At 49.9% G+C, this 14,430-nt stretch overlaps 1 long non-coding RNA gene across 2 annotated transcripts in view; it reads right to left on the bottom strand.

Annotated features, from left to right (window-relative positions):
- LOC138429442 (uncharacterized) overlaps positions 1-8,541 on the bottom strand; it is a 37,357-nt gene extending 28,816 nt beyond the window's left edge. The window contains exons 1-2 of one of the 2 annotated variants that reach the window (XR_011252803.1): positions 8,415-8,541; positions 7,951-8,136 (exon numbers count right to left, since the gene is read on the bottom strand). This is a non-coding gene — a long non-coding RNA (uncharacterized lncRNA). The remainder of the gene's footprint in view (positions 1-7,950; positions 8,137-8,414) is intronic. The other variant, XR_011252799.1, reaches the window with a different exon arrangement.
- Positions 8,542-14,430: the final 5,889 nt, after the last annotated feature.

The following is a 14,430-nucleotide window of genomic DNA, read 5'->3' as shown; positions in this document are numbered from 1 at the left end:
GCCCCAGGGAGAGAAGCTGTGGGTTCAGTCTTAGAAGCGGCAGAGACCCTGGGCTGGGAAAGCCGCTGGTCTGAGTCTCCCAGTGGGGCCATCCCATCCTATGGACAGGCTCAGAGCAGAGGAGGTGAGAGCTTGCAGACAGAGGGCAGGCCTGCTGGACTCCCACCACCCAGGCAGCATTCTGCACAAGCTGTATCTGATGAGGCTTCCGGCAGCCTCCTGCTAGTGCCGCTGGTGACATCCCAAAGGAAGTCACCAGTCCTTAGAAGTCCCACTCCTCCCCCTCCCAGAGTCCCACTGCCTTGAAATTTTCTCACCCTATGGGAGAGTGTCCCACCGTGACTGCCTTTCTGAGATTTTTGAGGAGATACTTAACTCACACCCCCTCTAACTTTACATCTCTTCAGCAAGACCACAAAGAATGGGTATTATGATGAAGCTTTCATAACACAATGGAAAGATTGGGCTTAGTAGCCAACAGGCTGGCATTCAATCCCCAGTCACACTATTTACTCAAAGTTCTTCAACCCCTTTGAACCTCAGTTTCCTTACATCTATAATGATCCTGATGACGCTTAGTCCAGAAGGTTACTATGGAGATTAAATCAGGTGACATGTGACAGCACCTAACATGCTGGGCACATATAAAAGGTGCTTGATAAATATTGTTTCCTCCCACTTTTTCCAGAGGGAGCATCATGGACCATAGCTTAGTCAATCAGCCTTTTAGCATCCTGTACTTCTCAGTAGCATTCAACATCTGTTGGATCATAGACAAAGCAAGAGAATTCCAGAAAAACAACTACTTCCGCTTCATTGACTAGGCTAAAGCCTTTGACTGTGTGCATCACAACAAACAGTGGAAAATTCTTAAAGAGATGGGAATACCAGACCACCTTACCTCTCTCCGGAGAAACCTGCATGTAAGTCAAGAAGCAACAGTTAGAACTGGACACGGAATAATGGACTAGTTCCAAATTGGGAAAGGAATACCTCAAGGCTCTATATTGTCACCCTGCTTATGTAACTTATACAGAGTAAATCATGCAAAATGCCAGATTGGATGAAGCACAAGCTGGAATCAAGATTGCTGGGAGAAATATCAATGACCTCAGATATGCCGATGACACCACCCTCATGGCAGAAAATGAAGAGGAATTAGAGAGCCTCTTGAGGAAAGCGAAAGTGGAAAAGTTGGCTTAAAATTCAGCATTCAAAAAATGAAGATCATGGCATCCAGTCCCATCTCTTCATGGCAAATAGATGGGGAAACCATGGAAACAGTGACAGACTTTATTTTCTTGGGCTCCAAAATCACTCCAGATGGTGACTGCAGCCATGAAATTAAAAGACACTTGCTCCTTGGAAGAAAAGCTATGACCAACCTAAACAGCATATTCAAAAGCAAAGACATACTTTGCCGACAAAGGTCCATCTAGTCAAAGCTATGGTTTTTCCGGTAGTTATGTATCGATGTGAGAATTGGACCATAAAGAAGACTGAGTGTCGAAGAACTGATGTTTTTGAATTGTGGTGCTGGAAAAGACTCTTGAGAGTCCCTTGGACTGCAAGATCAAACCAGTAAATCCTAAAGGAAATCAACCCTGAATATTCATTGGAAGGACTGATGCTGAAGCTGAAGCTCCAATACTTTGGCCACCAGATGCAAGGAGCTAATTCAGTGGAAAAGACCCTCATGTTGGGAAAGATTGAAGGCAGGAGCAGAAGGGGACGACAGAGAACAAGATGGTGGGAGGGCATCACCAACTCAATGGATGTGAGTTTGAGCAAGCTCTGAAAGATGGTGATGGACAGGGAAGCCTGGCATGCTGCAGTCCATGGGATCGCAAAGAGTCGTACATGACTGAGCAACTGAACAACAATTTAGAAATGATTCAAGTGGGGAGGAGATATTGTCTCAGCCCTGGAGCAATTCCCAAGTGGGTGAGGGAAACCATAATACATGCGCTTTAGTAGCAAACCAAGATGGTGTGACCAATGTCTCCCCTGGGTCTTGAGATACTGAGAGGTCACTGCTGCTCTCAGGGGCCCTGCCAGAATAGCTTCAAGGCGTTGCTGTCTAATAAGAAGTGGAAGAAAGTGGGAGGGATGTTCACGTGGTGGGGGACATGGTAAGCCTATGGCTGATTCATGCTGATGTTTGGTAGAAACCAACACAGTACTGTAAAGCAATTATCATTCAATTAAAAGTAAATACGTTTTTTAAAAAAGGGAAGGCTGTAATATTAATTTAGAGCACTCCATTGTTTTGTTCAAGAACTCCCCAGATGGTCACATTATGTTCCAAGGGCCCTCTCCTGAAATGGAGCTATGATTTCGAGAAGACTCTGACTTGTCTACTGAAGGCAGAGTTGCAACTTTGCAAACCAAGCTGCTGTGGACAATTGTATTCTCACTAATAAAGGGACAGGACTGATGAATGGCTATGGAAGTTTTCCTCCTCTTTTGCTCCCTGGGCTGAGAGTGGGGCCCTGGTGTTAGTGGAATAAGGGCCAGAAGCTGGTGACTATATTGTGAGAGGCTGTATGAGACTCTGGGCACAAGCTCAGCTGCTATGGGACTCAGATGACAAAGTGAGGTGCCAAAGTTGGAAATGCCAGTTCCTCTGATGGCTACTATGTATCTTACCCTCCTAATATATCTTGAATGAAGTAATCGCTGGTACATAGGAAAGCTGTTAATGGCAGAGTAGCCAAGAAAGCAGACCCAGGGACCAAACCACCTGGGTTTGGGGCAAACCACTGAACGTCCCTGGACTTAGATTCCTTGTCAACAAAATGAGGACACCAGTTCCCTTCCAAGGCAGCACAAGTAGGGCACTTAGAAGGGGGCCTGGTATGGGGTATGCTCTACGTAAGTGTCAACTGTTATTTTATTTATTTTTGGCTGCTCTGGGTCTTTGTTGCTGCTCGTGGACTTTCTCTGGTTGTGGTGTGTGGGCCTCTCATTGCGGTGGCTTCTCTTGTTGGGGCGCACAGGCTCTAAGGCATGCACTGGCTCAGTAGTTGTCACTGTGGGCGCTAGAGGGTGGGCTCAGTAATTGTGACCCACCAGGCTGAGCTGCTCTGCCGCAAGTGGAAACTTCCGGGACCAGGGATCAAACCATGTCCCCTGCATTGGCAGATGGATTCTTGACCACTGGACCACAAGGGAAGTACTCAACTGTTATTTTTGAGCCACATAAAATATTTACCTTTCAGTGAATGCTGTCACGTTTTCTAGGTTTGCAATTATATCCTCAGTGAATAATGAAAAACTGGCCAATTCTCTTTTCATTATCCTACTTTCTATTTCCTGCCTTATTCTATGCCTGCCTTATCTCTTTAGCTATAATGTAGGCCCTTGGGGGGAATGGTGAAAACCATGTTGAATATTCAGGCAGCTATGGGAAGGATGGATATGGATGTGAGACAAGAGCGGCCAGAAGCAGAATGCTGGCCAGGAAGCTGCTGTTCTAAGTTAGCTACAATGTGAACATGACTTGGCTATGGATAACACCTAGAAAATGGTAAGGGGTGCTCCAGCTAAGAGACATGCATGCGTGTACGCTCAGTCTCCCCAGTCATACTGACTCTTTGCAACCCTATGGACTGTAGCCTGCTAGGCTCCTCTGTCCTTGGGATTCTCCAGACAAGAATACTGGAGCCTTTCCCTTCTCCAGGGGATCTTCTTGGCCCAGGGAGCGAACCCACATCTCCTTACGGCTCCTGCATCACAGGCAGATTCCTTATGTCTGTGCCATTGGGGAAACCCCCAGGTAAGACAGCCTTTAGAGGAAAAGTCAATTGGATTTAATTGTGATACGAATCACAAAAATAAGTGACTAAAATTGACCATCAAAGCAATTCTATTATAATATTCATCTGGAAAGGAGAGAAAGAAGGGGGGAAAATCATATGGTTAGTTTTGAGTCAATGCATTTGGGAGAAGTATAATGCCTCGTATCTGGTGCTCAGTGACATCTACCAGAGGATTTTGTGAAGGCAAAATAAGGCCAAATGTATGTTTGCTTTGTAAACTTGAGTTTTACAAGCATTAATGAACTAGAGAGTATTTTTGAAGTAGCTAACTATAGAGTAGAAAGAAAAAGTGTTTGCAACTGCTACTGCTGCTGCTAAGTCGCTTTAGTCGTGTCCGACTCTGTGCGACCCCATAGATGGCAGCCCACCAGGCTTCCCCGTCCCTGGGATTCTCCAGGCAAGAACACTGGAGTGGGTTGCCATTTCCTTCTCCAAATGCATGAAAGTAAAAAGTGAAAAGTGAAAGTGAATTCGCTCAGTCGTCTCCGAATCTTCGCAACCCCGTGGACTGCAGCCCACCAGGCTCCTCCATCCATGGGATTTTCCAGGCAAGAGTAGGGAGAAGGAAATGGTAACCCACTCCAGTGTTCTTGCCTGGAAAATCCCAGGGACGGGGAAGCCTGGTGGGCTGCAGTCCACGGGGTCGAGAAGAGTCGGACACGACTAAAGCGACTTAGCAGCAGCAGTAGCAGTTGCAAACACTTTTTCTTTCTACTCTATAGTTAGCTACTTCAAAAATACTCTCTAGTTCATTAATGCTTGTAAAACTCAAGTTTACAAAGCAAACATACGTTTGGCCTTATTTTGCCTTCACAAAACCCTCTGGTAGATGTTACTGAGCACCAGATATGAGGCATTATAGTAGATAAAAACATGGCTCTGGTGTTTGAAGCCTGGCTTACTAGCTGTGTGACCTCTGATAAATCACTTAACCTGTCTGTGCTTCAGTTCTGTGTCTATGAAATGGAAGTAATAATATCCTCCCTGTCACAGTGCTGCTTAGTAATATCACTAAGTACATGTCACTATGAATACAGGAACTTCAGGTCTTGCAAAGTTCTCCTCCTTTCTTACCTGACCTTCTTTGACGCTCATACACTTGTCACACACTCCCTTTCAATTCACACTGCAGTTACACCATGGCCTGTCCTGTCACTGTGTGCCGCACGAGCCCACCTCCATCTGGAAACCCTAGTTCAGTCAGAAGAGTGATGCTTCCTGGGTGGCGAGGCTGAAGGCGCAGCCTGGTCTTTCAGAGGGAAGAGGAGTGAACCTGCTGGACCCTGGAAACATGACGGGGGCTCAGTTCCCATGCGCTGAGCCCCATGGCAGCCCCTCTGCTTAGGGTGGCTGAAGGACCTATAGTGCTGTTAAATAGTTAGTCCAGGGAGACAGCCCTGAGCCACACCTGCCCTGGGCAACCAAGGTGTGTGGTCACCTGGCCTATGAGGGAAACTTTTTCTCCCCAGACCAAATCTCTGTCTCCCCAGACCAAAGACTTTGTCCTATATCTCAGCCTGACACTGGCCCTCTGCGTTTCTATCACATATGGGCACTTCCTTGCAAAACTCCATGATAGACTCTGCCCCAGCCTGGCTGCACCACCGGGGCACGCATGGAAGAGGGGCAATGATGTAGGAGCAGAAAGCAGAGACCTCTAAGTACCTGCAGGCCCTGCTGTCAGAGCTCCTGGACAGACACGAGGCCAAGGGGAGGCTGGGGCTGGAGGGGAAGGAGAGGACCTCTGGGAGATGGAGGTTTGGGGGAGCAATCTGAAGGGGTGTCTGAGGAGGGACAGAGCATGGCAGGAAAGCAAAGGAACAGCGTGTGTGCAGGCAGACACAGAAGTGGGTTAGGCCCACAACAGAGCTGGGAACAGCTATGTGGCTGCAGTGGAAAATCCCAACCAGAGGCAAGAATTCCATTCAACAAATATTTATGGCACCTACTCAGTGCAAACAGGGCCAGACTGAGTCACCGGGCGCGGCCCTGTCCCGGCACTACTGCATGGCTGACTGAGGGACCTCAAGGGCCACCGGCGCAGACGAGGGGCTTAGAGGGGGAGCTGGAGCCAGTCCTGGTGCTGAGGACCACCTGGCTCTAGGCAATGTTTCAGCCCTAGGGGGACCTGAGCCCTGTAGCCAGCTGGAGCCCCACCAGCTGGCAAAGAACTACTGAGTCACAGATCACTGGGGCTACTACCCAGGCTGATGGAGAGGGACCCATCGGATTTATGGGGAACTGAATCGCTACCACAGTACAGCATGGGGCAGGCGGCACAAGAAGCATGAACAGGCCCTTTCCTTCCTCCCCATCAGAGGCAGCCCCAGAGCTGAGGATGCTGAGACTAGGGTGGGAGCGGGTGGGGGAGGGGCAAGGGAGGGGCAGAGCTCTGTCCGCCCCTCCCATCTGTCTCTCACTTTACCCTTTCCTCCATAGCCCCACAGTTCCCCTATGTCTCTAACCCATTCCTAGCTTCACTCACTTGCTGCCCCATTGCCACAGGGTCCCTGTTCTGCTGTCCTGCCCTGCCCTACCCTACACTGGCCCTGCCTTCTCATGCCTCACTGTCCCAGCCCTCATGACCCAAAGACCAGAAGTAGACCTAGAATGTCCTCCAAGTCTACATTCAGACTTCTGGTCTCCTGGCCCTCAAGCTCTTCACAGCAGGCCCCTGAGATTCTGGGCAGGCAACAGCTGATCCCAAACAAACTGACCCCATGGACAGTATGGTAAAAGTCAAAAACATCATCCTCTACCTGAACACTAGCCAGCCTGGGTGAGAGCAGCCATCTATGACCACTCCCGAGGAAATGGCACCCAAAAAGGTCAATGCAGAAATGGGCTGCTGCTGAGGTGCTACCCCAAGAAGGCCTCAAGTTTGCAGAGCTATTGACAGCTTGCAAAGCACAGTCACAGCTGATTTTTACAGAAACCCCACAGTCACAGTGATCCCATTGTACAGATGAGGAAACTGAGGCTCAGGCATATTAAGTGCCCAGCCCAAACTTAGCAGCTAAGCAATAAAACTTGGATCATAACTCAGGCCTGTCATATTCTGGTCCTCACACTCTACATTAAACCAAGATTCTTGCTCACTCTTCACCTGACATCAAGTCCAGATGACAGGTTGTGATAGGTGGTGCCTCCCTCCTCACCTAAAGCAATCACTCCTGTTATTCACATCCTGGCATTCATCACCCTGCAAACATTCCCTCCTTGTGCCTCCTTTAGTTACCCTCACCTAAGTGGGCCCCTGCCCTTTGCCCAGAAGGTTCTTTCCCATTTGCTCCTTGAAACCAGGTACCACCCTTTTTTCAGGAAATGTCACCTCCTCTGTGAAGCCCTCCCACCATGACTGAGCAGAACCACCCCCTCTCTGCAGGACCCCCCATCTCTCTGTCCCTGGACCTCTGCAGGCTCTGATGTTAGCCCACCGTGAGAGAGTCACCCATCTGTGTATCTGTGCCCTCCACTCCCCCCACCAGCACAGAAGCCCTGCTCTTTGTTCTTCCCAGTGGCTGCTGGTGGAAGGAAGAAAGTAGGGAGAGAAGGAGGGGAGGAAGGAAGGTTGGCTGTCCAGGGAGTCTGATCATGTGTCTGTAAGAGGGGCTTGCATCAGGAGGGCACCCAGTCGTTTGAGAGAATGGAGAAGCAGAGGCCAGGAGAAAGAGTGAGTTCACTGGCCCTTGAGCCACCCAAGGGTCACACGTCCTCCTCATTTCTGGCCCTCCCCCGGGAGGACATTACTCAGCAACTCCTCAGCTCCACCCACTCCTCCTTGCTTTACTCAGGAAACAGACATCTCATGCAGTCATCTTTCCTACCTCGGTGTTTTTTTTCCACTGACCATGGAATCTCCCTAAAGCCACCTTCTCTCTCACCCCTATCCATGGCCCCCACCTCCAGAAAGGCAAAGGGGACTCCCCAGGAAAGGTCTATCAGGCCTCCCTCCCACTTTCAGATGGGGCCAAGGGAGCAACAGAGCCTGAATCAGGGACCCTGACCTTTGGAGGCCCACGTTTAATAAAGACAACCCCAACCCCAACCTGACAGCCCCAACCTGCAACAATTGCAGGATTCTACCATTAGAATCCATTCCTCGGATGGAGCCCAGGCCTTCAGCTACCTTTCTGGGAAAGCCAGCTGATCGTGGTTGCTTATTTAACCTCTTTGCAGAGCCACTTGGCAGAGACGGAGTCTATCGGAGAGGGCAGGTGTAGAGGAAGGTGCTGGCTCCCGGCCACGGAGTCAAGATGAAGAGTAGCTCCAGGATTCTCAGGCTGGGAGAACCAGAAGCCAATGTTCTGTTGACCTGAGAGAGAAAGGAAATGAAGGCTTGACCTCCCAGTCCTGCTTTGAGGCACCCCTGGAGGTTTGGGCCAGGGGCAGGGGGGCAGGGCGTAACAAAGTTGGCACTGGAGGGGTTAACCTGGGTTGCCCAGCCTCTGTGCACAGACGGGCTTCTGAAGCTGTGCCTTCTTATTGTAAGTAGAGGCAGAGCCCAGGCTGGCCTGGAGCATCTCAAGCCACAGCCTCCCTGAACCGGCTCCTGCCGCACTTCCCCACCTCCCAGCCCCCTCACACACCCACCCTTCCTTGAATCCTCGTCCCAATCCCAGGAAGCCACTGGTGCTGGCACGGGACCCAGGCAACTGACTCATCCACAGGACCAGGGGCCTCCGCAGCTGCGCTCACTGCTCTCTGCGCCTGCTCAACTGTCCCACCAAACTAGCACTCCCACTGAGGCGAAGGTGATTGGCCCAGCCCAGGCCCTGACGACGGCAGGCTGCGCTTTGGTCCCAGCTGCTTGGAATTCTTCCATGAAGTGTGTGGACATCACTCTGACTGACACCTCCTAACTGTTCTCCACACGCCACTCACAACCCCACTCGGCCTCTGTGCCGAGGCCATCAGGCCCAAGAAGCACACGCCAACCCTAGCTCCTGACCAGCCACAGAGATGAAAGACGGCCACATGGCCGCCCCCAGCTCATCCCCTTAAAGGCTCTCCCCACTGCCCTGGTACCCAGGCTCCTAGCCCTTGACCTTCCCCCACTCTCTATCCTGTCTTCCCTCTGCTTGGTGTCCCAGAAGCTGGCCTCTTTTCCCTACTGGGCACATTTACAAGCCTCACTTCCTGCTGGCAAGTGGGATGGTTTGGAGCTGCCGTGATCATGATGACTTGATCTCTCATGGTTTTACAAGCAAAGGCCAAAGTGTTCCATGACCATGTGGGTTCCTCAAAGCCATTGTCTAGTGCCGGGGGAGAGGATTCTTCTCCTGCACCCTCCTCACCCTTAAGGCCCATGGTCCTCCCGGCAGGGGAGTCAGGGTGCAACACCCATCAGAGTTACACCTGAGGCTCGGCTCTCCTCTGACTAGCTAGGTGGCTCTGTGTAAATATCCTGCCAGTATGGATGTGGCCATGATTTATTAATACAAACAGCAAAGGCTTTACCAAATGGATGGGAGGCATGTCCATCCCCCTGAGGGCCAGCTATTAGGTGGTCTGAAGGAGAGAAGGGGAGTCTGTCCTCTCTGTGCACAGAACCAGCTGAAATGGATCTGCCCACCTAGCCTAAAGGGACACATCAGAGCCAGGCAGCAGGTCTATGCCTAGACGAAGGTCACAGGACAGGGACAACACTGGGAGCCCTTGTTCCTGGAGACAGATCCAAGAAGATACAATCTTTTAATTACATACTCAGGCTTCCTGGGCTGCCGGCCAGGGTACACTCAGCCCTCAGCCTCCTCTATGGGCCCAGCAGGAATACTGCCTCCCTCTGCCCTGATCCTCTCTGGGGAGAGAGGAGTCCAGGGACCCCCAAGACAGAGGACAGGAGGCAGCAGGCCTGCCAGGGCTGGACTTGGAGCTCTGGCAAGTTCCCCTCAAGACATACCCACTTAGGCTCTGCCAACACCTGGATGGGGGACAGAGAGAGTGCTGCCCCCCAGGGACAGCCAAAGCCTCTGGTCCAGATTCTTCAAAGGGCCACTCATCAGCCTACTGGGCCCAGGCAGTTCCCAGTGTGTGAAGCAGCCCTGACTAAGACAGTAGGGAGGACTGGCTCCATGTGTCGTGCAGGCAGCCTCAGTTGCTCAGGCGTGTCCGACTCTTTGCGACCCCATGAACTGTAGCCTGCCAGGCTCCTCTGTCCATGGGATTTTCAAGGCAAGAATACTGAAGTAGGCTGCCATTTCCTCCTCCAGGGGGATCTTCCTGACCCAGGGATTGAACCCACATCTGCATTGGCAGGCAGATTCTTTACCACTGAGCCACCTGGGAAGCCCTGTAGGCACTGTAAGGTGAGAGCTAAAGAGGGGGACCCATCTTCTCCCACCCGAGGTACTCAGAAGTCTTCTTATGTGCTATTTTTGCTGGGCGGAAAAAAAAAAAAAAAAGCCAGACCTGATCAGTTTGTGATTGACCTCTTCAGCTGATTTCCTTTCATCTCCCAAGGATCCCAGCCTCTCTGAATCCAACTGAACAGGAGTCCCTCTCTGGTGGGTCCCAGGGAGCGGGGCTCCATCCTTCCCAGCACCTGGTGCCCTGTCTCTTTAAGACAGGCAACAACTCTGAGAAGGGTAATCTTTAACCTCTATTAAGCTAGTAAGGGAACAGAGTCTAAGTGAGGAGTGATAACACACAAGTTCCAGAACATGAGGGTTGGATTTTGCCGTTTAGGGTTTGCTCTCTCTCTCAGGAAACTCAGGAAACCAACTTGGATTTGTAGAGCAGTTATGCCTTTATGAGGGGCTTTCCCATATCAAAGCACATCTAATCCCTTGGCTTAGAGAGGGGAAGTCTGGGATGCAGAGAGAATAATGCCTCATCTCAAACCTGGGAGAACCAGGACTGGGGACCAGGTCTCCTCACTCAAGATCTAGGTTCTGTTCATCTCAACAAGCCAGGCTCGCCCTGCACTGATGCAACTGGTGTGGGCACTGGTCCTCTTCACCCACTCTGCTCAAAGCCACCACCTTTGCAAAACCCCCAGCAGGAAGAGAAGATGGATGGCACCAAGGGGAAGAGTGTGCTGGGCCTTGACCTCTATGCACCATCGTGGCCCCAACCATGAGAAAGCTGGACGGCTCCTCTGCTGGTGAGGCCCAAGTCTCAGGCCAGGTCCTGCTCGAGACAGCTCACTTTACACAGAGATAAGGACTTGGTCACTGGTCAGATTAGCCGCCCCACCGCTGCTCCAGCCAGCAACATACAGTAGGAGGGGAGAATACATAGCCTAGAGCCTTTCATCCTGGGCGCAAACCTCAGCTCAGCTACCTGAGAGCTGTGTGGCCTTGGGCAACTTCTTAACCTCTGTATGCCTTAGGTTTCCCATCTATAAAATGAGAACATTTTTTTAAAAATTGAGACCAATAATGCAGTACTTACCACATAGGATCCTCACAAGAAGTAGATAAGTTAATATGCATAAGGTGCTTAAGATGATGCCTGGCACATTGTAAGGCACATTGTAAAGCAGTTGATTTATTATTACTATTAACTTATTATTTTATGTCCCAAGAGAGACTATGGATATTAAAGCAAGCAAAACCATAATACCCTTGAAGAGTTTCCATGGGAGGAAGGGAAAATGCCTGTTATGCAATGGATGCAAGGGACTGTCACCCTCCATGGGCGAGTGGGTCATCAAGGGGTTGCATCAGGTGGAAATTGCCATTAATAGCAGTTCCTTCCTGGGCCAGTCACAAACCCACAGAGCACGAGGGGGTGAGAAATTTTACTATTGTAGGAGTGAGAAATGTTACTACTGGGCACAATTCCATTTTTAGAATGTGGGAAGTTATTTTGAGCAGAGGGTTGATGTTTGTTATTTCTTTAATAGCCTCTGCACTCTAATACAGACACGGAGGGGCTCCACTAGAAACCGGGGCACAGTGGGGAGCCTTGCTGCGCTTCTAGGGTTGCTAGGCAACCCCTCTGGCCTCCCACCTCAGCTGAGGCCTAGTGGAGAGCCAAGGGTGGGCTCCACAAACCCCCCACAACCCCTCGTCAGGAGTGCCAGAGCGCTTCAGATGCTTCTGGAACTCTCTCAAAGGTGTCTAGAGAAAGTAATCGCCTACTCTTTTCAGCCTGAGCAGTGTCTAGTGAGCCAGGCAGGTCCGCAGGGAAGAGCGCTTGGTACAATTACAGTTACGCCTCTCTTTCAAAAGTTATGTTAGTTTCCTGCGGCTGCTGTAACAAACTGTCATGAACTTGGTGGCTTAAAACAACAGAAATCTATTATCTTATAGCCCTGGAGGTCAGAAGTTCCAAAATCAGTATCCCTGGGCCCAAATCAAGGTTTCCCCTGGGTCATGCTCCCTCCAGAGGCTCTAAGGAAGAGCCTGTGCCTGGCCTCCTACAGCTTCTCGCGCTGCTGACTTTCCTTGGCTTACGGCTGCCTCACTCCAGCCTCTGCCTCCACGGTCGCATTGCCTTCTCCTTTTCTATCTGCGTCAAATTTCCCTCTGCCTCTCTTGTTATTGCACTCAGAACCTACCTGAATAATCCAGAAAAGCGTCCCTCCATCTCAGAACCCTTAACTGAATCTTACATCCGCTAAGAACTTTTTTCCATATAAGGTAATGTTTATAGATTTCAAGGAATGAAGATCTGATATCTTGGAGGGTCATCATCCAGCCACTGGGCTTCCCTGGTGACTCAGTTGGTAAAGAATCTGCCTACAAGGCAGGAGACGCGGGATCGATCCTTGGGTTGGGAAGATCCCCTGGAAAAGGAGTACTCTTGCCTGGAGAGTCCCCTGGACAGAGGAGCCTGGTAGGCTGCAGTCCATGGGCTTGTAAGAGTCAGACATGACTTAGTGACTAAACCACACACATTCAGCCTAGTATCCAAGCCAGTGTCTTCCACCAACCAAATCAGATAGCAGGTCGCCACTCAGCCCTGGCGTGCCGCCCTATCACTGTCTCCCTGGCACCAAACACCAGGGTAAGAACAACTGAAAACTCAGCACTCACTGATCTGAAGCCCTGTCCATCCTGGGGGTGCTTTGTATAGATCTGCCGACAGGCCAGGCTTGGAGTTTCTGGGAGGAATGGGGGAGTTGGACTGCACACCCAGGCAATGACAGCTCCCTTGAGGCCTCTAGTTACCACAAAAGGAAACAGGGAACTATAGACCAGATGCCAGGATCGTAAGAATTCAATAACGACATGAAAAAAATAGAAAACGCTAATCCTTCAGAATGCCAGCTTCTGGAGATTTAAAAAAAAAAAATTGCTGTGTAAAGTGATCTTCTTTCTAGAACTTTTTCTATTCAGATAGAAGCGTATACGTATAATTTTAGAAAGCAAAAGTGGGATTATACTACTCATCCTATTCTTCATTCTGGTTTTTTTTTCAATAAATGAAATATTTGGGGTGTCTTTCATGGCAGTCCATGTAGCATTTCCTCTCTATTTCTAAAGGCTGCTGACAAAGGACCATGAGTAGTTACCCTATTTGTGGGCATTTGGATTGTTTTTAATTTTCCAGTTGAAATAAATGTGGCGAGATTGTTCAGTGAGATATTAATAGCTGACTTGCCAACATTGCTGCAGGAGGCTCGCAATGATGGGGAGGCATTTTTCTCTTTCCTTCACACACCACCCCAACACACCTCAAAGTAATCAAGCCTTCGGTGAAAAAATCTGGGGCTTCCCTAGCTCCTAGGAAGAATTAATCAACCCTTGTTTTCCAGGACTGAGTATCACAGAGACAAAGAACCAGATTGTCAGAGAGGAAAGGGGCTCTGTGTTTGTGGGAGCTTCCACTGTGAGCACACAAACATCTCCTCTCCATCTGGCTTAGACAATAGTGAGAAAGTATTGCTTCCTGTGTCAGAAACACCGAGGGGCTAAGTGGGATTCAGGGGTGGTTTGATTCAGAGGCTCTCAATAGCCTCAGGCTCTGGTTCTGTTTTCCTGTGATTCTCTGGACTCAGTCCTGCTCTGTAGGTTAGCTTTGTCCACAGAATCACTTTTTCCCCTTATAGTGAAAAAACTTCATTCAGAGCCCACATTCACTCATGACACTACTCACAGGAAAAGAAATGTCTCTGTCCTAGCCTCTGTACAGTAAAACTCCAGAGATGCACCTTGACTGGACCAGGTTAGGTCGTGTGCTTACCACTGTACCGGTCCCAGTGATGGGAAGATGGAGTGTCCTGACAGATCTAGTCTGGGTCATGTGTTTCCAGAGAGTTTAACCCTCTGAGGTTATAGAAGCAGGTGGTTTTCCCGAAGTCAGAGGGATTTTTCTAATAAAAATTAGGATGTTGGGAAAGGGGAAACAGGAGAGTACCAACTGAGGAGGCAACCAACAGGGGTTCATGAGTATCTCTAAGGATGAATGGGTTCAAAGTGGTCCTACTCAGGGAGAAGCAAGTGGGTTTTCTGGACTGTATAAACCCCACAACCTGGTGTGAATCCCAAGGGGGTAGAGCGCAAGCACAAGTGTATGAGGAGCAAAGTCATACCACTTCCCCTAAAATGCACCATAAGCATCCTCATATGTGAGCATATGCCTGAATGTGAGGATAAAGTCCTAGAAATAGAACTGTTGGGACCAAGGGCTTGCATATTCAAACTTTAATAGACATTGC

This window comes from Ovis canadensis, chromosome 1, assembly GCF_042477335.2.
Source record: "Ovis canadensis isolate MfBH-ARS-UI-01 breed Bighorn chromosome 1, ARS-UI_OviCan_v2, whole genome shotgun sequence".
Lineage (NCBI taxonomy): Eukaryota > Metazoa > Chordata > Mammalia > Artiodactyla > Bovidae > Ovis > Ovis canadensis.
This window is presented reverse-complemented; position numbering and strand designations above follow the sequence as displayed.